The sequence below is a fragment of the Zalophus californianus genome, chromosome 11 (genome assembly GCF_009762305.2).
Source record: "Zalophus californianus isolate mZalCal1 chromosome 11, mZalCal1.pri.v2, whole genome shotgun sequence".
NCBI classification, from domain to species: Eukaryota; Metazoa; Chordata; class Mammalia; order Carnivora; family Otariidae; genus Zalophus; species Zalophus californianus.
In genome coordinates, this window is record NC_045605.1 from 79,144,748 (window position 1) to 79,168,823 (window position 24,076).

The window sequence follows — 24,076 nt, forward strand, 5'->3', positions numbered from 1 at the left end:
GACATTGCATTTTAGGGGTTCTTTTCCTTTTTGAACCAGGTGTTTTACTGGAAGATTTCCATGAGGGAACTAATTTTAATCCCTTCAATAATACCAAGTTGTGTTTTATTATATTTTATTATGTAGGGAATTAAGCATGAGACCCAGAAAAATTGAGGAGATATATAATCAAGAATAATGGAGTTGTGATTTGGACTTGGATATGCCTAATGACAGTGCAATAAAGGACTATGTGTGGTAAGATAATGGAGTGTTCATCCCACCATTCTCTTTCTTGCCTCAGAAATTGTCCTAAGTTATAGAATATCAAAAAGCATTCCTTTATCTACAAACTCATTCACTCATAGTCATAAATGTCCTTACTTACTATATATCAATTGAAAAAGGGTTCTGATTTGATTAACCCAGGGTTAGAAACAAGGTCATTATCCACTTTAGATAAACAACAAAAACAGTATGGGCAGACCCTATACCATATTTCCAAGGAAAGTGTGTCAGTTTTAGCTTCAATGGCGAAGTCTAAATGTAGACTATAGTATGTGTGTTGTATTAGCCAGATAGGATACCAACCTGAATGGATTTACACTCCTTCATAACATTCTTTTATCACTTAAGCATTTCAACAGAGAGACATCTTAATTATGACCAAATTAAATTATACCATAGGGTAGTCAAATGGGTAGGGAGACCCCTGGCTCAAATATACTATTTATCAATTCTGGTACTAATGTCTAATGACTATGGCAATCATCTACCTTGGAAAACAACTGGGAAATTCAAAGGAATTAATAATTCAAGATTTATCTTCATTTTTCTTATGCCAGAATCCCTTTCTCTGTTTCTTTCCATGTAACTCACTCTTATTTACCTGATCCCTTGATAAATATTTTCCTGTAAATAGCACAGCTGATTAAGCTTTAAGGTCAACATCTATGTTATTTGTTTTATGTATTTTAAGGGAACTATAGCCTACCTGTTTTTTTTTTTTTAAATGCAATTTTGACAGAACTGCAATTTATTTTGTTTCTCAATTTTTCCTTTTCAAATGTTAGTTTTCCATACTTTTGCCTCTCCGCCCTTATTAGTCATTTTGAGCATAGTCAATAAGGCAACTCTGGATTAAGAGAATCATGGCAACCCTAAACAACTCTAGAGAGTTTTCTTCTTTGTTTCCCAGTCATCTATCAAATCTGGAGTCATCTTGTAATGATGTGCCAACTCATCTTAATAGATGCATTAGTGTTGTAAATAAAAATTCCTAATTAAACTGTTTTTTTAACTCTTATAACCAATTAGTAACTAAACACTAAATATATACTTTTATATTTAGTACTAAATTTTTTAAAAGTATAATGTACGTACAGAGGTCAGTTAAAAATGAATAAAGGCAAATAGTAAACACACTAAGAATATATTCACTGTTTATATTATCAAAGAAATGTGTATTAAAACAACCCCGAGTCAACAATATTAAAAAAATATATACTAGGGGCACCTACATGGCACAGCTAGTTAAGCATCCGAATCTTGGTTTTGGCTCAGGTGATGATCTCAGGGTCCTGAAACGGAGTACCATGTCAGGCTCTGCTCAGTCAGGAGTTGGCTTGAGATTCTCTCTCCCTCTCCCTTTGCCCCTCCCCCCGTGCTCTCTCCCTCTCTCTTCCTCTGTCCCTTCTGCTCGTGCTCTCTCTCTAAAATAAATAAATAAATCTTTTGAAAAAAATAATAAAAATAAAACAAAATAATAGCAATAGTTATATTTATAATGCCCCTTGCAAAAAGTTGCAATAAAATTGAAGAGTAGATATAGTACTACTGATATTGTAAAATTGTGTAAACTTTTCAAAAAAACAACAAAGTACTATATGGCAATAGTCATAAAAACATTTCCCATGCATTTTATTATATGCTTGTAACTCAAAAGAACTCAAAATAGTTAATGCATAGAGATGTTCATCAATGTATTATCTATTGTCAAAAGGGAAGACAAATGACTGGAAGCAACTGGAGTACACAATATTAGTGAAATGGTATACTACAACTTATTATTATATACAGTCATTAAATGTATAAGTATTATGAAGACTAACAGGACTAAAGGTACCATTTTGGAAAAATCATGTTTAAATGTTACAAAATAGCTCTTGCCGAGTCGCCCGTGCCTGCACTGCCTACTCCTCCTGGCCTCTCTTCACCCGGCCAAAGCCTGGGGGACCAGAGTGGGGACCATGTTCTGACACAGGCTGACGGCCTTCAATTACCTCAACTGCAAAGATGAAACAGAATTTAGAAACTTTATTGTTCGGCTTAAAGACCAGAAAATCAGACACTACAAGATTGAAGACAAAGGCAATTTAAGAAACATCCACAGCAGGGACAAGCCCAAGTTCTTTGAACAGTATCTCAGAGATGTGAACTGTCTGTTCAAGATTCAAGATCGACAAGAAGCAATTGACTGGCTTCTTGGTTTAGCGGTTAGACTTGAATATGGAAATAATGCTGAAAAATACAAGGACTTGGTACCTGATAATACAAAAAATGCTGACAATGCAGCTAAAAATGCAGAGCCATTGATCAATTCTGATGTAAATAATCTCGATTTTAAGGCTGTTGTAATGGCTTTGGCCAACCTTCTTCAGATTCAGCATCATGATTACCCAATAAAGCTTAAGGCAATTCACATTTTCGTACAGGAGCTCCTGACAAAGGATGCAGTTGCTAAAGCAAATCAAAGAGGGCTTGCTTGTTGCTTTAGACAAACATAGTCTTGGTTTTGACACAAGAGATGCAGTTCTTAACGAAGCTGCTCAAATTCTGTGGTTGCTGCCTATGGAAGAGCTCAGAGAACTACAGACAAAAATTCATGAAGCCATAGTAGCTATTCAGGCAATCACTGCTGATCCAAAGACAGACCACAGGCTGGGGAAAGTTGGAAGATGAATATTTTATGATTTCAGCTTCTCACCTACTTAGTACAACTGGGAACCATGTATGCTCTGGCATGTATTTGGAAATCAAATGTCACATTTTCGAGGGAAGGATCCTAGAAAATTGACTATGTTTCTAGAGATTTACTATCATTGCTTTCTCTTTAATAAAGTTCAGGAAAGTGGGAATAAGTAAAATGTGCAAAATAATAAAATATATACATATATACATAAAATAACATATACACATAAAATGATGTAATTATACAATGACTGCATCTATAGAAACTTACCATGAACCAGATGCTGTTCTGAGCCCTTTACATAGATTATCACAATTAATCCTTACAACATGTTATGGATGTCAATAATATTTTGTCCCTATTTATCAGATGCTAGCTATTATAGTTGTTAATGTCAAGATGTGAACTAAGCCAATTTCACTTTCACAGTTGTTGGGTTCTTTTGGGGAGAGATTGGTGACTGATTATGATTCTATTTCTCTGTCCTCACAGATTCACTACCATATGGTATGTTTTAACGAGATTTAAATTTCATCTTGAATTTTGTTACACATGGAGACACTTATCAATGAGAAGGTATACACACATATGCAAATGTGTACCACAGAAGTTCCACATCCTCTTCTGGTAAAACAGGTGAAGTCTCAGTTCTCTTTCTTACAGAACATTGAAATATCCTTTGAATAGTCCTTTTAGTTAGATGCAACAATATCATAATAGCAGGTTTGGCAAATTTTCTGGTCTCATCAGGGAAGATTTATCTCTAAGGTACAGGGACACAGGATCCAATCTGAGCCCAAAGCTAAGAGCTCCGCTCTAAGGATACAGGGACCTATTTGGATTTTTTGGCAAAGGTGTCTATAGAATCTTTATAAACAATCCACATATCTTGAATCCACATACCAGAAATTTCTCCACAGAAAATTACTTCTCATGTCATTTAGTAATTAAGGAACAGTCAAGTTAAGATCATATAGTCCAAATTTAAGACTTGTAGTATGTCATCCTGGAGAATGCATAACTGATTAAATAGCTTCAAATATTAAGTAACAGCCCTGAAGAACAGATTGGAACTAACATAGACATATATATTGCACAACTTATATACTAAAGTGTTTTTAAACCAACACTTTACAATTTGACTTACTAATTATTTTGATTTACAATTATTACTGTGCATATGAATGTACAAAATATAAACCATCTTAGGATGTTGTAGCAGGGAAGAGGGAGTGTACCTATAACACATAAAATAATAGAATAAATCATTTCCGCACAGTATATGGGACTTATAAATCCCTGCTAAAAGTCTTTTGTTACAACTCTAACTCTGGGGAACTTCGGATGAGACACTCCAGGCAGCAACTACAGGTACTTTTAGAGAAAACTGTCCTAAGTTTCAGCCTTACACAAAGCTGTACAATATCTCATATAAGCCAGAATAAGCAGAACAATACATATACCTGATGAACTATTACAGACAAAGAGATTGGGGCATCTTCACAATGAGTTGAGACTCTATTACAAAAAAAATAGCCACTTCAAAGCAAAGTGATATAAGAGCCAGATGATTAAAGGACAACTTAGAATTAGGACAAATTTTAGATGAAAGAATCTAGATGTTATCACTTCCTAGCTATTTGCCTTCGCTATATTCCATATGGGTTTCACCAATTGTCTTTTGAGGAAGCATCTTATACCAACTCCCTCATGAGGACCACATATAAAATACATGTTTGCATTGACTGTAGTTGTAAAATGTGATCAGTTATTCTCACAGTCCTTTAAGTGATTTTATTTTATTTTTTAATAATTCTTCTGTTGCTAGAGGAAGCATACTTTATGTAACTTCAGTTACTTATTTTTTTAAAGATTTATTTATTTGAGAGAGAGAGAGCAAGCATGAGCAGGAGGAGAGGCAGAGAGAGAGAGAGAGAGAGAGAGAATCTCCAGCAGACTTTATGCTGAGTGCAGAGCCTGACGCAAGGCTGGATTTCACGACCCAGAGATCATAACCTGAGATGAAATCAAGAGTCGGTTTCCCAACCAAATGAGCCACCTAGGCATCCATACAGTGATTTTAAATAGCGTTATGTTAAGCAATTTCTTCTGTGTTTGAAAGATATATATTTAAATTGACTCTCATTAAAGGCATCAACATTCTAGGGTCTCCAGAGAGGGACGGACAGGCAGTGTACTCCTTGAGTCCTGTTTTATCAACCTTTTTCCACTCGGCTCTTCCTATTACTACATGACTGAGCAAACAATAAGAAAAGTGGCACTGAACTGGCCAAAGAGCTGCATTTCAGACACCTGTGGGGCTTCTCAAAGTTGCACACATCCTCTCTTCTCCCCTCCCCCTTCTAGAGTTTCAGGCTCCTTGTCTCATTCCCAAGGGGTGGAGGCACAGATGAGATATTACAAAAATCTGAGTTATCTGTGTTAAGTACTGCAGATCAAATAAGTCTCCAAGCCCTACCCATCCCCACCGGCAGCCAGTGGTGCAAAGCAATGCCATGGTCTTGGATTACAGCCGGACCTCAGTGTCAGCGCCGCAGGGGGGCCATGGCTGGCATCCTTGGACTCGCCGGGCTCTAGGGCTTCATCTTCTACCTTCTTGCCTCCATCCTGCTCTCCCTGTTCTTAATTCTCAAAGTGGGAAGGAGATAGAACAAATATTTTTAATTATGAAGACCTTTCTTTACAGGAGGTCTCATCAGAGGCCTCTTCACCATCGTCCTGTTCTGGACATTATCTATGGCATGGTGCACATCTACTGAATGGGGGTAGGGGGGTGACTTTTTTTTAAAAACCTGATTGAGAGGACTGTTGCCAGAAATTAACATCATGTAAATTTAGTTTTTAAATTGTTGATTTCAGTGCTTGTTCTATAACATTATCATTTATATCTGAAGACAAAGAGCTTATAATACTCTTCAGATTAAATGAAATGTGAGACCAAAAAAAAAAAAAAAAAGAATAATTTAACTAATTTGTAGTTGGGTTATTTTTTTTTCCTTAAAACATTTTTTCCCATTTATGGAGACACGATAATAATGCTGTTAAAGTTATATTGCCCTATTCTAGTCCATAGAAAAGCTGTGGTTTCCAAGATTCTTGCACCATTTTATAAAGTTCATGGATGGCTTCCCACTTTATGTTAACTGCATGTTACCTACTGGCAACACAGTGTGGTGTCATGAGCAGAGGATTTCATGCTAAAGGCTGGGTTTGGAATCTTGCTTCTGCCACTTATTAGCTTGGAGGAGCTACTCGTTTTTTGTTTTTGTTTTTTGCCTTGGTTACCTCATTTGTAAACTGAGGATAGTGAGGCTTTCTAACTCATGAGGTTGTTCTTAGGATTAAATGAGAAAAATGCATGTAAACTGCTTGCTACAAGTAATTCCTAAGTATATCTAAAAATAAATAAAAAATAAGAACTTCAGAAAACAACTTATGCTATTGGCTCTGTACTTGGTGTTGTTGAAGTTACTCTTTCAGTTGGTGTGGTTGCAAAGCACATTTAAAACCATACCAAGGAGAATGGCCTTCATTAATAACATTTAGTAGAGAACATCTCTGCTGTCCTTGAATTCTAAGTATAGAAATAACATGAAATCAAGCTTGTAGAGTCTTCATATCTCATTAGCATTCCTTTTCTCAACACGGTTCTACAATTCATAAAGTGCTCTATGCAGCAAGTCCAGAAAATGTGAAGCATTGCCCATCTCCTATTTCAAATATAATTTGTATTTATGAATATATTTATTTTGGATTTACACTTCGTTTTCTCTAAACCAAATCATTTGAAGCCTCTTACAAAGCAGACATCATGCAAAATAGAACTACTAGGGACAAAAGTCTAAGAAAAAACATGGAAAGTGAGCCAGGACATCAGAGATGCTGCCAGACCCCTTCCCTGGGATAAGTGATGACTACAGTGTTCATCACGGAGAATCCACTTCACAGGTCCCTGGCAGTTAAAGAAAGTAATGGGAAAATTTAGTATATTGTTCTAATTTCCTAAAAATGAATATGATTTAACTAGGATCTTAATAGAAAAGTAGAAAATTGATCAGGTCAGGGTAGGAGTGGGAGTGATTGACCCCCAGTGAAATTCAATTTTCTCTCCCACACACTGTCTCATCTAAAATTCCAATTTCATAACTTCTTACCGTTGTTCAATGGCTTTGGTGATGAGGAATTATAGCAATTATCTACTTAGCATTTAATATGTATCAGAGACTTAGTGCTACTTCACATAGTTGTGTATACACCTCACAACACTAGCGTCACTATTCATCTTATAGTCACCATAAATTGTTACATATAATTTTTTGTTCTGACAGGTAGCAGGAAGATGTTTTGAGGAAAGGAAACTACTAATTCACACACAAACACATATGCACAAAACATCACAAGGAAAATGGTGGCTCTGAACTATGCTTAGATTGTGAAAGATGTTATCCATATGTCCTATATTATAGCAACTCTCTCTGAAAGGATAGAATCCTCACTTCACAAAGAAACTGAGGGTTAGAAAGACTGAAATGTGTCCAAGGTTATATAATTCGTCACTAACAAACCCAAAAGTAGAACCTAGGTCTATCTGATTCCAAAGTCATACTTTCTTTTCACTTTTTCTTACTAGAAATTCCAAATCTCTACAGAATTAATAAAATATTCATCACTTCCATAGCTATCAACAATCTTTTATTCTTCTTTTATTTATATCTTCACGTATTTCTCATTTTCCTAATCAACTCTTTTATAATCACAGTTCTATACTAACAAGAGGAATATAAGTGATTATCAGTCACTTATACAGTAGTGAGAACAAGGTTCATGATTATATTTAGTTTACCTGCAACACTTAATGAAGGACTGGAGACTTGAGAAATAATCAGCAGTGTTCCTAACTCTTTGTTGTTATACATGTAGCAGAGCATGTTCACCTATAGGGGACAGCTGTCTCAGCAAAGATATTATTATGAAGAAATTATATTCTCAGCAGAAATCAATGTGAAAATGCATGTTACATTTACTTATACAACATGGTTACATGTTCTCCTAATTTACATAGTAGGATTATTTCTACAGGACAGCTGATCAATATAATATCCACAACATTTTTTTAAAGATTTTATTTATTTATTTGAGAGAGAGAGAATGAGAGACAGAGAGCATGAGAGGGAAGAGGGTCAGAGGGAAAAGCAGACCCCCCCCCACTGAGCAGGGAGCCTGATGTGGGACTCGATCCCGGGACTCCAGCATCACGACCTGAGCCGAAGGCAGTCGCTTAACCAACTGAGCCACCCAGGCGCCCCACAACATTTTTAAAGGACAATTTTCTTAATACAAGGACATGCTGCTGGGCAAAATAACTTTGTTAGTAGCATGCAATGCTCAATATTTATTTTTATTTCATCTGCATTTTTATATCTTCATCTATAATTGCCTATTTTCATATTAAATCAACTTAATAGTGAAAAATTTAGGACTTCATTTGTCAGAATGTTTTGTAAGCACAAAGCATATATTTAAATACTAAGAATTATGCTTAATAAGTGTAATCTGACCTTGAAGATCTGAGTCCCATCACTTGTGATTTGGCTACAAATGTACAGTGCATAGAATTTCATGATCCACTGTCTTATGAATGTTTTTACATTGTGCAGAAACTCAGAATTCTAGAAATAATAACATTTCCCTAAAAATATGATCAATAATCTCATTGAAATAGCCATAGCTATATTAGCATATCATAGACACACTAGTATTTACTAAGCCTCTCTTATAATTCATTTAAACTTCACAAGAAATCTAGCAGTTCTCTGTTATTTATAAGCATCCCATTTCATTAATGAGGAAACTAAGACCAAAAAAGGCATAAGACTTATTCATGGTCATATACCTAGTTATTGTTAGAATCAGGAAACCAACTGAAGTCTTTCCAAAATTAGATCTTTTACCGTGTTGCCTTTCTTTATCTTTCATTCCTGGACCAATTATCAAACCACATATGTGAGATTATGAAATATACATAATACCTGTATGCTGTACCATCGATTTCCATTGCAAACACTCCAGGTCAGCCTCATCTTTACCTGAACTATACACGCGGCATTCTAAATGGTTCTCCTGTTTCCATTTCTTTCCCTTCAGACTGTTCTAAAAATGGCAATCCCTAAAGCGTAGCTCTAATGATGCCATTTTTCCTTTTCAAAAAATGTCTGTCTATTCATTGCCTTTTCCTTTTTTAAAGACTGTATTTATTTATTTGAGAGAGAGAGAGCACAAGCAGGGAGTAGGAGCAGAGGGAGAGGGAGAAGCAGGCTCCCTGCTGAGCAAGGAGCCCAATGTGGGGCTTGATCCCAGTACCCTGGGATCATGGCCAGAGCTGAAGGCAGACACTTAACTGACTGAGCCACCCAGCACCCCTATTCATTGCCTTTTCACTTGTCAGTGTCAGGGGTGAATGTTACCAACTGAAAAGCCTCAAAAAATTCTTAATCAAGAAGTGGAATTTTTAACTAACATCCCTGTAAAAACTCTTCCATATCATGACATTAAAAACTTTTAAAATGTTCTATATAAAATTTCCTCCACATACCAAACTATCCACAGTTTTGATTATCTACTGTCAACCTTAAAAATAAAATAGTCACTTACTTAACCAACAAAAATGAGTTTCTTCAGGAATAGGAGAGGAATTGCAACATGGGACATGTAAACTATGGAAAACCATAGCCAAGTCTGAAGAACAAACGAGAAGGATTTGCTTTTATAGAGGAAAAGGAGGGTACTGGGAGGGGCTATTCGGAATGAAGTTTCACTGGAGGCAAATGAGAATTTGGGTTGTGGTGGCTTTTCATTGGCTGAGTTGTGGCAGTTTTTCATTGGTTGGGTTGTTACTGGGCAAAGAGAAAATCGTCCTTCCTGCTGGGTTATGTAAAGTAAGCTGCTTCCTACCGGGGTATGTAAAGTAAGCTGCAACAAGTAGCTTCTGAGTGAGAACCCTCCCTTCATTGCTTTCCAACTCCATTTAGAATTAGGTTTCCTTTATTCATTTTCACATTCTTTTTCTTTTTCTTTTTTCTTTTCTTCTCTCTGAGTTCTACTGGGAAACACTCAAAAGAGGCTTACAGGCATCTGACACTACCCACCCAGCTAAATGCATTGATATTTTTACTTGTCTTTTCTCTTTCTCCATTTTCTTATTGTAGAACTGTCCTCAGAGAAAGGGCACCATTGTATTTGGGGTATTTGATATTCCGGGGAATTTGAAAAGTACAAATCTTTGCCAAAAGCTAGGTATGCCTTTTCAAGCCTGAATATAGGCAATTACAAAGGCTTTACCTGGAAAGCATCATGTGAGAAAGCGTCCCTGCCCACACCAGATTTGGTGCATAGTCAAAGCTATTGGGGAGTCTTTAAGGGGAGCTGTAGTCAAGGCCTGAGGCCCTTCTGGCTGATTATACGCTTTTTCACATTTGCACTCCTAGCCCAGGGGCCTTCTATATAGAACTCTGTCCTTATCACTCCTTTTCACTCTGTCCTTCCACCAAAGTCTTCTCTCCCTATAGCACTTATCCACTTTGATTCTTTCCAGGTTTATACTACCTCATGAACACTAGTGTAATATAGACTACATCATCATCTCCCAGTAGACACACCTGCATACACAGAGCATGGGGAGGATTAAACACAATTTAAGTGTGTGAAACTGACAGATTAGGAGACACTTTATTAGATCATACCATGCCATAAAAATCATGACATTTTATTTGTTCTCTGAAAATATAAACTTCTCAAATCGTTTTTCAACCTACATAATCTATAACAAAATAAGTAGTTGCAATCCTATTACCATAAATTTTCTACAGAGTTTAAAATCTCTGAATATATCACCTGTATTGGACAATATACCAAACTACTGAAGGAAAGAACCAGCGCTCGGTGACATGTGTAATTGCTAAGACTATATCAGACCACTGAACCAAAAGATTCCTCAAAGATTTAGTATTTAGAATGACAATGTACCAACCCACTGAGCCATTTCTACAGTGACATAGGCGGTATATCAAAACTGAAACCCACCCATTCTTACTGGCAATGTAATAGAAGCAAGAATCAGATGAGAGATCTCTTCTGTCTTCTTGCAGCTGCTTATGCTCTGCTTTATTACTTGTTAAAAGCCAGAAGCATCTTTGAGAACAATCAGATGTTCATCTCCTCTACAAGAAACCTAATGACTGTTGTGTCAGTCTGTTCAGATTTCTCCCCATTTGACATGCTGATAAATGATAGCTGAAAGACTGACCAAGAAACACAAACTCTATACATATATGGAAAAGAAACATAATGAAAAAAAAGTTCTGTGCTGAGGGCAGACCGAACAATAATGAGCATTCTTCTGAATGCACATATTTTGCCTGACAAGTCTAGCCCCCATGTAAATCTGAAGTCTAAAAGGTCTGTCTTAGATTTGTTCCCAAGCTTATAACTCATCTTCTCTGTCAATGGAAGACATTGACCTGTTATTTTCTACACACATTTCATGTTCTTTTTATTGACAGAAGATATTTTACCTGCTTCATTCTCAACCAATGCTTTCTCTAAACACTATGCCCTTCAAAAACGTTGCTCTATTGATTTAAGCAATGTATTAATTTTGATAGTTCACTTGACTTATTCCTTCGTCATAACTGCATTATAGGTTTGTTTATACATTTAGCAAACAGGGATTAGGAAGAAAAGAACCAGGCTAGTTCTCTCTTAAAGATCTACTAACACACAGCACCTTATCACTGTGCTTTCATCACCTGGAAATGACTTGCTTTGTTAGTTATTTTTTAGAGTACTTACTACTTGATGAATGCTGCTTTTTCACTGGGATACAGCAGTGAACAAAGGAGACATAATTTCTTTCCTTATGATCATTATGGTATATATGGGACTATAGAAATTAGACATTTTAAAAGTTACAACTTGAATAAGTTATCTGAAGACATTGAAGGAACATCAAGATTATATCATAAATTTCTATTCCAGCATATGGGGTCAAGGGGTCTTCTAGGAGGAAGTGAAATTTCAGTAATATATGAGATGTAAATTAGCTGGGGAAGAACGGTCCAGGTAGAAAATCAGCATGTGTTAAGATGCTGTGGTGGGAAGAAGCTTGACAAAACTGAGAAACAGAAAAAAACACGTCATTAGATCACAGAGTGGGAAGTCAGGGCAGGCAGGGGCCTATAAAACAATGTGAAAGATTTTGACCTTTAGAAGAAAAGCCATGGGGAACTACTGAGAACCTCCAAATAAAGAATCTGTGGTGTGAAAATTGCACTGAAGGAGGATAATACTGAGGACAGGAAATACCAGAAGAGGCTTTTATCAGAAACATAGAAGAGTTGATAGGGATTCAGACTGAGGTAACAGCAGTGGGAATGGAGAGAAACAAACACATTCAAGACATATTTAGAACCAAAATTTATGGGATATGATAATTGATTAGATATGGGGATGAGAAAGAAGATACCAAAGGAAACTTGAAGGTTTCTTAGCTTGAATAATTATTGCTGCTAAAAACAATAATTTTTAGCTGTGTAAAAAAAAAAATGGATTACGAAATCATATTCAAGAAACAAAGACCTTATTCAGTGTCAAGTTTTACTGTAATTAAAGGATAAAAGCCACAATTAAAACAGGGAGAAAGTCAGGTTTTCTAATGTTATCCAGACTTTTTGTTTGTGTTTAGACGCACATTGTACATATTGAATGTAAGCAGTCTTCAATAAACGTATATTATCAACAAAAGAAAGCAATGGCTCATAAATTCACAGATTCCAGATTTATTTACCATAAGAAATCCTAGACAGATCAAGTTAATCACGTTGGAAGCATTCCATAATGAAGGATTCTCATGGTAGTAAGTACCACGAGTGTTTTGTCAGATCCATTATTCACTTGTTTACAAGATCTGATCAGGTTACTTTTCTTTCCTGGGCTTCACACAGCAATAGTAGAGAATGGATTGTAGTCCTTTTGTTATCCCTTTCCTTCCCACTATGCATAGAAATTTATACAAAGTATCTATTTTACTTCACAACCAATACATACTAGAAAAAAATAACCACAAAAAAATAACCACGTTTTCTTTAAAAATTCTAGAGAATTTTATACTTTAAAAAATGAATTAGAAATATTGTCTTTAATGCTAACAATAACCCTATGCAGTAGGTAGTATTATTTTAAGGACAAGAGCACTGATATCTTAAAAAGTTACATAATTTACTAAGGACAGTTCTGATTCCAATTTCTATATTCTTTTCTCTATACCATAGTGCCTCCTCAATTCTTTTTATTTATTTATTTTTATTTTTTTAAAAAGAGATTTTATTTATTTGAGAGAGCAAGTGAGAGAGAGAGCACAAGTGGGCAGGAACGGGGGGAGGAGCAGAGGGAGAGGGAGAAGCAGACTCCCCTGGGATCATGACCTAAGCCGAAGACAGGTGCTTAAACCGACCAAGCCACCCAGGTGCTCCCTCAATACTTTTTAGATGTTAACTTTAAACAAGAACTAAATGCAAATATAAAATTGTATACTTTCCTCAAGTTTGAGATGGATATACATGAAAGAAAAATAAATGCTTGAATGCATGATTTAATTTTATTTTAATGGCCATTTCAAGAATCAAGAATCTGCCATTTACTTGTATACCAAAAGGAGTATTTTTCAACTTGGAATGGAAAGGCTATGAATTAGGAATATACTAACTGGATTATTGAAAAGGACATGTAAATAGTCAAAAGCAGCGGCCATCTTATTCTAATGTATCAAGAACTGCATTAAGTAGCAACTGGGGATACCTGGCTGGCTCAGTAGAGCATGTGACTCTTGATCTTAGGGTTGTGGGTTCAAACTTCACACTGGGTATAGAGTTTACTTAAAAAAGAAAAAAAATTAACTACAATAGAGTGTTTCATGCTAATAGTGTACATTGTAAAACTACATGCAAAAAACCTATGTGCCACATATCATTTGAAATTCCCTACTGAGAAGGAAATTTTAAGAATAAATAATCTCTATATACCAGCTAATATATCCCCAAACCACATGGTTTTACAAACCTTCTGGACTAATATACTCAATTACAAATTTATAGGGACAAAAGTGATTTACGGATTATTAATAAACTTCTCTAAATCATAGAATCTGTGTTGAGATCTGTACCAAGAGTTTGGAAGATTCATATGATGCTTAAATCAGCCATGCAAATGCTTCCTAGAAACACCTTCAAACAACACGAGATTTCATCGATCCCCAATATCCTTAGTAATGGAAGTCTTCATTGGATCTAAACGGAAAGCGCCTAAGGGGAAAAATTCCTGCCTTCATGGAAGGAAGGAAAACCATGTTTCTTTCCTACCCTATATATCTACAGACTAACCCTCTACTACTGACCTCCCCCCACCATACTAACAGATACAAAAATATATACACATCTTCCTCCCAATTATCCTTGTGGTCTACTTTCACACTATATGCAAGAACCATTGGTAAAGCCAGTACTTCTGTCTGTTTAGTTTACTTGAGGTTGTTCAACTGTAATCAGGTGATAATTTTGGCAACCATCACTCTCATTTCCTTATCACCCAAGATTCTAGATTTTTCATAAGCGTAAGCATAGAAAATAAGAAGAAAATATCATTTTCCATTGACATTTTCACTCCTCCTAAGTACAATTCATAGAACAAATTTAAATGGTTATAATTATTAATAATATTCACAATATTTAAGTAAGAAACAAAAACAAGCTTAAGCTAGAAAACAGCACTAGAACTCAAAACTTCTCACTAGACTTTGAGATAATTTTTCTTTTGATGTGAGGAATTCCCTAAGAATGATAGAAATATAGTTTGATTGTGATTCATCCAATAATATTAACCTCTACTTAGTCTAATACCAAGGTTTCTCCTCTCTCTCTCTCTCCCTGTCTCGAATTTTGGAAAACACTTAATAAAAATTTACTACAGGAAAGGCTAGCATCTGACTAGGGATATAGAAAGCTGAAAGGAGAGTCATTTCTACCCTTATAATAAAAAAAGAGGGGCACTAACTTCAAATGTAAGATTTTTATAATATGACTAAGGTCTGAGGATCTTATGTATAACATGATGACTATAGTTTCTAACACTGTGTTGTATAATTGAAATTTTCTAGGAAGATAGAACTTAAATGTTCACACACACACACACACACACACACACACACACACACACAAAGGTAAATATGTGAGGTAATGGCTGTGTTAATTAATTCAGTGAGGGAGAATCCTTTCACAATGTATATCAAATTATCACATACATTTTAAACATCTTCCAATTTTTCTGATTATATCCAAATATAGCTGAAAAAATGCAAGACTTTTAAAAAGCCCTTTAAGTAGCTGAGGTTACAGAGCAAACAACTGGCTCAAAATACAAGGAGAGATGGTGTCTCCAGGGACAGAGTAAACATAGGCAAGTATGACCTAGGATAGACAGTAGGCAGCTAGAACTAGGGTTCAAATAGAATAGCTAACAAATTGTGAAAGTCAAGTATGGATGGCAGGATCACTGAAAGCCCAGGGTGTTGCAGACATTAGGGGGATTTCTACCCTCTTTTAGAAGAACTCTACTTCTGGAAAAATGGTAAAATTAAGTACGAAGGAAACAACTGCACCCAGGGTATAGGCAGAAGATACTAGAAGGCCACAGCTGCAAGGCCAGGAACAGGGTTCATGACTAAGACCAAGCCCAAATCACTCCCCTCCACACTACCTACTACCAGCTTAAGGACTTTAACAAGTCATAGCAGATTACTGAAGTAAGAGGGAGAGGAAAGGAGCAAGAACATCTGAAAATAATGTGTCTGACGCATAAGAGAAAGGTAAGATCTAAAATTTAGAAGCAAAGAAACACTGGTCTGGTAAACCACAGTGATTTAGTTTAATGCCATCTTCACTTAATCTAACTCCACCAAAATAAAATAATCAATAGTCATTAAAACAAATAAATGTGTTTTTCTTATTAAGCAAACAAACAAAATTAATACGCACACCTTTGGCTAGAATATCATAAAAACTTTTTCTCTCTTCCAATGCTTGTGTGAAAATAAACTCATACACAAACTTTGGAAACTGGCTTTAAAAGAGAGATAAAAGTTTATAAATATGTTTATGATCTAGTAATTTTACTTTGAGGTATTTTCTCTTTAAAGTAAATAATCTTCGATAAAAAACTTGCACTCAAAGGTGTTTATTACAGTGATTTGTATAACAGGAAAATAAGTAGAAAATAAGTCAATGGTGGGACAAAAATAGTATGGTTAATTAATAATGATATAATAGTCTGATGATATATTTTATAATCATAAATATAATGTCTATAAACATCATTTAGGAATGTAGAAGTGTTTATTCTAAAACAGTACAATATAAAAATGTATGGCAAATATTGTTGTAATTATGGGAAACATATAGTACACATAAAAATGAAAATAAATATACCAAACTGTTAATATAGCTGTCTCTAGGTGGTGGGATTGCAGATGGTATTTCTAGACACAAAACCATACTGCTTTCCATTTTTTTGTGGTGATTCCTGGGATTAGCAGACATCGTTATGATTATTAGTTCATAATTGTGTATCCTTTAAGTACTGGCCCCCAGGTTTCTGCACACCTGGGGAGGATGAACAGGGGTGTGAATGCCATAGGAGATGAGCAGAGCTGTGCTTAGCAAGCACTCATTAAAGAACACAGACAATGTCTGCTTAACTTTTGCTTTTTTATCACTTACTACAGACCAAAAACCCCTGAAAATAAATCTGAATGCGTGTTTGCTAGGATAATTGAGAAATAGATAAAGAGAGAAAGGCTAAGAGAAAATTCATCAATTATTAATGATATAATGATGGATATATCTGGGTGGTAGAGTAAGGTAGAGTGGTATTTTTACTCCTATTTGTACTTTTCAGTATTTTCTAAATCTACAACAATTAACATGAACTCTTATTATAATCACAAATTCAATAAAGAGTTTAATAACATTAATCATATGTATCAGTTTGTTAGGCCTACCATAACCAAGTACCACAGATCAGGTGGTGTAAACAAAAGATATTTAGTTCCTCACAGTTCTAGAGTCTGGACATGTGAGATCAAGGCAGGTTTGTTTCTTCTGAGGCCTCTCTCCTTGGTTCTGTCTTTGCATGGTCTTTCTTCTGTGCTTATCTGTGTCCCAATCCCCTCTTCTTATAAGAACACCAGTCATATTGGACTAGAGGCCACCCTAATAATCTAGTTTAAACTTTATTACCTCTTTAAAGATCCTATCTCTATATACAGTCACATTCTGAAGTACATTCTCTATATACAGTCACATTCTGAAGTACTGGGAGTTAGGACTTCAATATAAGAATTTTGAGGATCCAGGATTGTCCTACACCCAGCCCATAACACCCTTATAGTTATTTGTTCTTAAGTTAGTAGACCTCATATCATCTTGTACTACCCTCTCTTCCACCCCTTCTCCTCACTGAACAGAGGAGGAAACTAGAATACTTACCTGGGTTAACTGTTTAAGAACACCTAAACTAAACGCCTAAGTTTAGGGTTAGGGTTAGGGTTAGTCAGTATCTAATAATAATCTGAATGATTTTATCTGACTCCAAAGACTCTGCCATTTGCATTCTGAAAAGTGCCTACCTTTGCAGCATCCACATTCCTTAGAAAAGAGCTAGCACAAAGTGGGGTAGGTGTGAGGGAGGAATATGAGCACTAGCCTCGGACAAACCTGTGTTTACATTTCAGGCCTACCACTTACTTGTGGTATGACCTTAGAAAAATGACTTAATCGCTTTGGATTTCATTTTTATCATGAGTAAAAATCAGGATAACAATATGTAATATTTATCATTGTTTTAAGTGGTATAGGCAAAGATGTTTAAAGTTTTAGACATTTGAAAGCACTGTAGTTCAGTACCTCTCTCTCTCTTTTTCTTGCTTTCCTCCCTTTCCTTCTTTCTTCCTTTTTGGTTTGATATCTCGACTGAATTTGAAATAATACAATACATACCTACATATCTCTCCATCTAAATCTTCCCCTTTCTAATGGGAGCATGGGTGATCTATCACTTTCCCAAAATATGTGGTCAGGGTTAAAGCAACTGTTTATCTTTACAGAGCTGCCCTATAGGGCAATGCACTGGTTCTTACATTTCCTAACTATAAGTTTTCAAATGGAACAATGCCTGGAGATAGGATCCTCCTACAACCTATGTCAAATTGAATCCCAAGTTATTTTCTTAAAGAAAGGAAATTTTCAGATCTCACTTTTCTCCTTTCATATAAGATGAACAATATAAATTTGACTTTGTTAAGTATAGGTATAAGTGTAATGAGGTGTATAGGTTGACTGGTTATACAAAGGAACTACTTTTCTGTATTTAAAAAAATAAAAGAATAATACTTGAGCTTGAGAATTGTGCAAAAAAGAAAAATCAGAGAGAAAGCTCAGTTCTTCAAACCATTTCTATCATCTTAATTATTTAAAAATTCAACTTCTTTAGCAAACTACCTGTATCTGGAAATTCAAGTAATGAAGTATGCAGTTTGATTAGAAAAATCATGCACAAATACACCTATTTCAATATGCAGCTTGTCCATTCAGTTATACAGGAAACCTAGGGAAGGGCACTCCTGGGTCTGTAAGTTATGAAATGGAATGAGCCAAGAATGTATCTTTATTACAATGATTACACTCCTGCTCTGCAACAAACATATCTCCAACCAACACCACCAGAAGAATCAGTTTATTTCTGTTCTTTTTGACAATGAACTGCCATCTGCCAATTGTGATAATATAACACCACACTCACAAGGAAAGTACAAAATTATATATTACAAACCCTGTTAATTATTTACCTCTTCGCATGAAAACACTACAAAATAGCCTGTGGTGGGGGAAATGGAGGTGTCATTATTTCTTGTCTCCAGTAATCAGCAGAACTCCTTTGTGGTGGGAGCAAACAGGCTTTGGAGCCATGTAATGGAATGTGAATCACAATGTCTCTGGTTGTGATAATGTAGTAAGTTAATGCACGTAGAATTTCCTGGACTGTGCTATCTTAAGGAAGAGTGAAATTAAGCAGTAATAACAAATATCTGAATTGCCAACATAAAATTTTGACATGAACACAAATAAACCAATAAACAGAACAAAGAATATTTCAACACTATTTCATAGAACAAAGGACATTTTAACATCCAAAATATTGAAAGAGTGATCAGTTCTTTCAAAATAGGTGATCATTCTTTGAACTGAAGTTGGGGGTGGGGAGAGAAAAGAAGACTGATTCATGGAAATGTCACTAACACATAATTATTTCATTTTCCATGTCCTTTTTTTCTACATCTCTGGACTACTGAAAACTTCATCATATTTATCTGCAGATCAGTGCTTATAAAGCACAGATAAAACTGATTTGTTTTTTGTTCTTCATTTGTAAAGTAAGAATACTGCCAATTATTCTCTAAATATTGACTCAAATATAACATGAGATAATGGATGTAACCACACTGGGGAAATATATAGTAAATGCTAAACAAATTTGAATTAATCTCTTGATCCCCTTCTTGATTTAATACAGTTAAGGAAAAGAGCAAAGTGCCCATTCCAGGATAGGATTCATTTATCACTTATTAGCTGTATGAACTCGAGAAAATAAGTGTATGAGTCTATAATAGGCTAAATGATGGCCCCTGAAGATATCAGACCCTAATCCTTGGAACTTTTAAATGTTATTTTTTTATGGAAAAATGGTGTTTGCAGATGTGATTAAGTTAAGGATTTTGAGATGTAGAGATTAACCTGGATTCTCCAGGTGGGTCCTAAACATAATCATAGATTCTATAAGACAGAGGCAAAAGAAATTTGATAAACAAAGAAAAGGCAGTGAGAAGATGAACAGAGATTTAAAGATGTTGGCCTTGAAGAACAGAGGGATGAGAGCACAAGTCAAAGTATGGAGAAAGCCACCAGAAACTGACAAAAGCAAGGAAGAGATTTGTCTCTAGAGCCTCTAAAAGAAGGGCAGCCCTGCCATACCTTGATTTTGGTCCAGTTACGTTGTTTTGGGACTTCTGGCCTCCAGTATCATGAGAGGATAATTTCTGTTGTTTTAAGCCACCAAGTTTGTAGTAATCTGTAATTTGTTATAGCAACCACAGGAAAGTAATACAGATTTCTTAAGATGACTGGGTAAGCTGATCTGATATTTGTGTCTTATGGAGAGGAGACGGGAGTGGAAGAATAATAAAGCTTCCTCAAGGTAAACTACCCATGAAGGAGGGATAGTTTTCATTATGATTCATGTACATCTTTCTTCAACACAAACAACTCATTAATAAATGACAAGGCTAGACACAGACCTTTCCCCTTTCATCTGAACCTTTCATCTGAACCTGCCAGACAGACCCTTCCCCTTTCACCCCTAATTTTTTATTCTTTGTCCTCATAAGCAATTAACTAAAGTGAGAACTCTGTCCCCCTGAAACTACTAAGGCAGAGATAAATATTTCCTATTTAGTAAACTGAATGAGACATCCTCTAAGCATAAAACAATCACACGATTCACTCCTCCTGCAACTTGTTTACCTGTCCCTATAAAGTTTAAGGCAAACACCCTGCTGAGACACTCCCACCTTGGTTTGGCACACACATCCTACTGATGTCTGTGCCTGAGTAAAATCAATTCAATGACCTGGTATATTTTGACTTTAACAGAAATTATTTATCAAAATAAAATGTGTAATTACTAGGGCCTAGATCAAAGGGCCCTGTGACTGAATTAACAGCTTTTAAAGATAAAGTAGATGGAGTAGCTTAACAGTTATTCTTGGCACCTCTTAAAGTTGGATCACTGCCCTGCCTGTTACCCTAACCCCATTATTGGTATTCATAACTTCATTCTACATTGCAAGAGAGACCAATTAGAATTACTATGACCTTTTCCTAGTACATTCTAAAAACTCAGTGTAAATAAGTCAAATGCATAATTGGACAACCAGAAATTCTAACAGCAAGAACTATCTGTGACACATTAAGAAACAAAGCAGAGTAAAATAAAACTTCTCACATTTCTCTGCTTATTTACTTGAGAGATGAAAGGGGTCAGCAGGTAAAAACAACTACAATTTATTTCAGAGGGAAAAACTGGAATTAAGTACCACATTGCTTAGAGTACTTCTGCATATTCAGCCAGTGTTTTAACAATACCACCTTTTATGCATGTATTAAAAATTACTGTCTCAATATATGTAACTATTAAGAAAATGTCAGAAATAGAAAGAAGTTATAAGAAAATAAGATGCTAAATCATGGCAATGACTTTGAGCCAGTTGAGCAGTATTAAGAGTGTTAAACTGGAGAGTGGCAGTTCAAATAAAGACTCTCCACTGAGTGTTCAGGTGATTCCAGGAAAGTCACACTCTTCTGAACTTTAATTTACTCATTTGCACAGTGAAAGAGTTCTATTTGTTTAAATCTCTGATCTCTCTAGGTTGAAATGATGCAATTTTATTCAATAAATTTTGAATGTCTGTTAGAGCAAGGACATTTATTGGTAGGTACTGAAAAGAATAAACAGATTCTTATAGCCAATATTCTCAAATTTCTTTAATCTACTTCATGTAGAGGAACCTCATACAGGTAGGTGGGTAAATAAACCCTTATATAAGTAAATAAGGTAGATGATAGTATCAGCTATACTACTTGAATAAACCAAGTACCATGAAGGCAGAAAGGAAGAAGCCAATATGCATCTTGTTTGAGGGAGTCAAAGAAAAATGGATCAGATTAATTCATACATTTGCACTTTTCATAATAACTTTAAATGTTGCCTATTTTTCCTTCAATTTTCTTCCTCCAAATGAATATGGCTACTATTTTTAAGATATCCATAAGATTTCTTATATCAGAGATGCAATCACATGACTTTATGCTTTATAGGAGGGCAGATGTGAGGATTGGTACTTGATGGGAAAAGCAGCCTCTTGGTCCAGAGACCTCAGGAACTATCTAACATGTCTAACATCTGGAGGCTCGTTAGACTACCCTTCTTGAAAAATTACCACAGGAGTAAAGATACTGTATATGAAGCTAATCTTTCCAGATGGCTTGATGCATTGATGCATCTTAGCCAGAATGACAATGATGTGTGGTCACTGTGACTGATACAGCAGGAAATGAATGGCTTAGGGATTTTATTTTTAAATCAAATATCTGCCAACAATTCACCTGAGCCTAAAATACCGCACAATAAACATGATGTAATACCAAGTGAAGATTTCACAAATTATTGCCAAATTCAATTTTAATTTGAAAAAGCTGGCAAAAGTTTCTCTCCTCTACGCTAGGACTTATTTTCTACTCATTGTCTCCTCTCTTTGTCCTTATACAGTGCCATGCTGTAAAATAAACTACCCTGTTAAAAAAATATGTAAGCAGGTATAACATAGGAAACCGAGCATGAGATCCCAGTGCCAATTTAAAGTCACTGTTACTTTTCATTTCCTCAGCATGTATGAAATGTGTGTGTGTGTGTGTGTATATACAAATGCTTTTTGCCTCTGAGAATTGGAAACACTGCAAAACTTATTTAAATCAAACATTAAAGCTCAATCTGTAAGGTAAAAAGGGCTGCAAATTATCTTTAATTCTCACTACACTATTAAATAATATGAGGCACATTTATGAGCTGGAGAAAAACGAGTTGTAGCAGGTACATCCTTTTCTTTTCCTATGTCATTTCAGTGTTACCATTTAAGCAGTATTGCTGAGACTCTATCCATTTTAGAGTATCCTGAACATATCCCAAACTGAAAACTTTACATTCCTTTAAGCTCTTGTTGATCTATTTCATGTTTTCTCTATTAAAGAAAAACCACATGTAACCTCATTTTCTAAATGTCCCTGCCAGGCTTCCAAAAGTTACATGCAGTATGTGAAACCTGTAAATATATCTAAGACTGAGCGTGTCTCTAATACCAACTTAGGAACATTTACCATGGCTCAGGTAACTTAAATATTAAGATTAATAAGTAAGTGTTTTCTGAAATGATGCTAATAACTAATAACCATAATGTTTTGAAAGAAGGCAACACACTTGATAGTATTTATCACTAATCAAAGTATTCTAGGTAAATTTAGGCAAAACAAGAAGCAAAATTAGGCAAAACAAGAAGCAAAATTTAAGCAAAAAAGTTACCAAAACTTCAAATAATTTTTCTACCTTCTTCCTATGGGCTAGGAAGACAGCAGGATTAGCTTCTTTCTCTTGGAAATTCATAAAATGTAATAACAGGGTCCCCCCGAATCAAGATTACTCATATTCTGTGCTGCTTAGCTTGGTGCTATCATGATCCTCATGCAGTAGACAAAGGTTTTTTTAAGTGGGACTCAGCCTCAATAAATACTTCTTTGTGGGCCAGCACAGTTCAAGGCATATGCAATTGGAAAGTGTGTCCTGTGTGTACCCCTACTATTCACCCTCCAAACAACTTTCAGGGTATCTCCTTGAAACATAAATCTTATACTGTTCATCTGCTTAAAACCCTTCAAAGCCTCTTTTCCATCCTACTTATTGTCAAAACAGGTGGTATATTTAATGTGTGTCTTAAAATATAAATAAATTTAGTATATCCACATCCAGATGTTTCATTTTAAGATAAATATATTCAAGTAAAATGAGACTATAGTTTAAATATTGCATAAATAATAGTTTGGACAGTATAAAGACTTGACAAAAATTGTGATAGTGGGATATACCTTACTAAAATTGAAAAACATTGGTCTAGAATAAAATCCAAACTCCCTAGTGGAAAGCAAGGTATTCCATTCATTTCTCTATGTTTCTGGCCTTATATTTTAGGACTCCATTCCCTGTCCTCTGCAACCTACAACCTTAACATACCTCTAGGAGTTCCCTGGGCCTCCAGACCGTTTCATTTCTTTCTGATTTTTTCTAGGGTTTCTGCCCAAGCTGTGCCCTTCCTCTGGAATGCTATCTTCTTGTTTGGAG

General features: G+C 35.5%; 1 pseudogene; it reads left to right on the plus strand.

The window, feature by feature from the left end:
• Positions 1-202: 202 nt before the first annotated feature.
• Positions 203-2,940, plus strand: LOC113913612 (annotated as a pseudogene).
• The last annotated feature ends 21,136 nt before the right edge of the window (positions 2,941-24,076 follow it).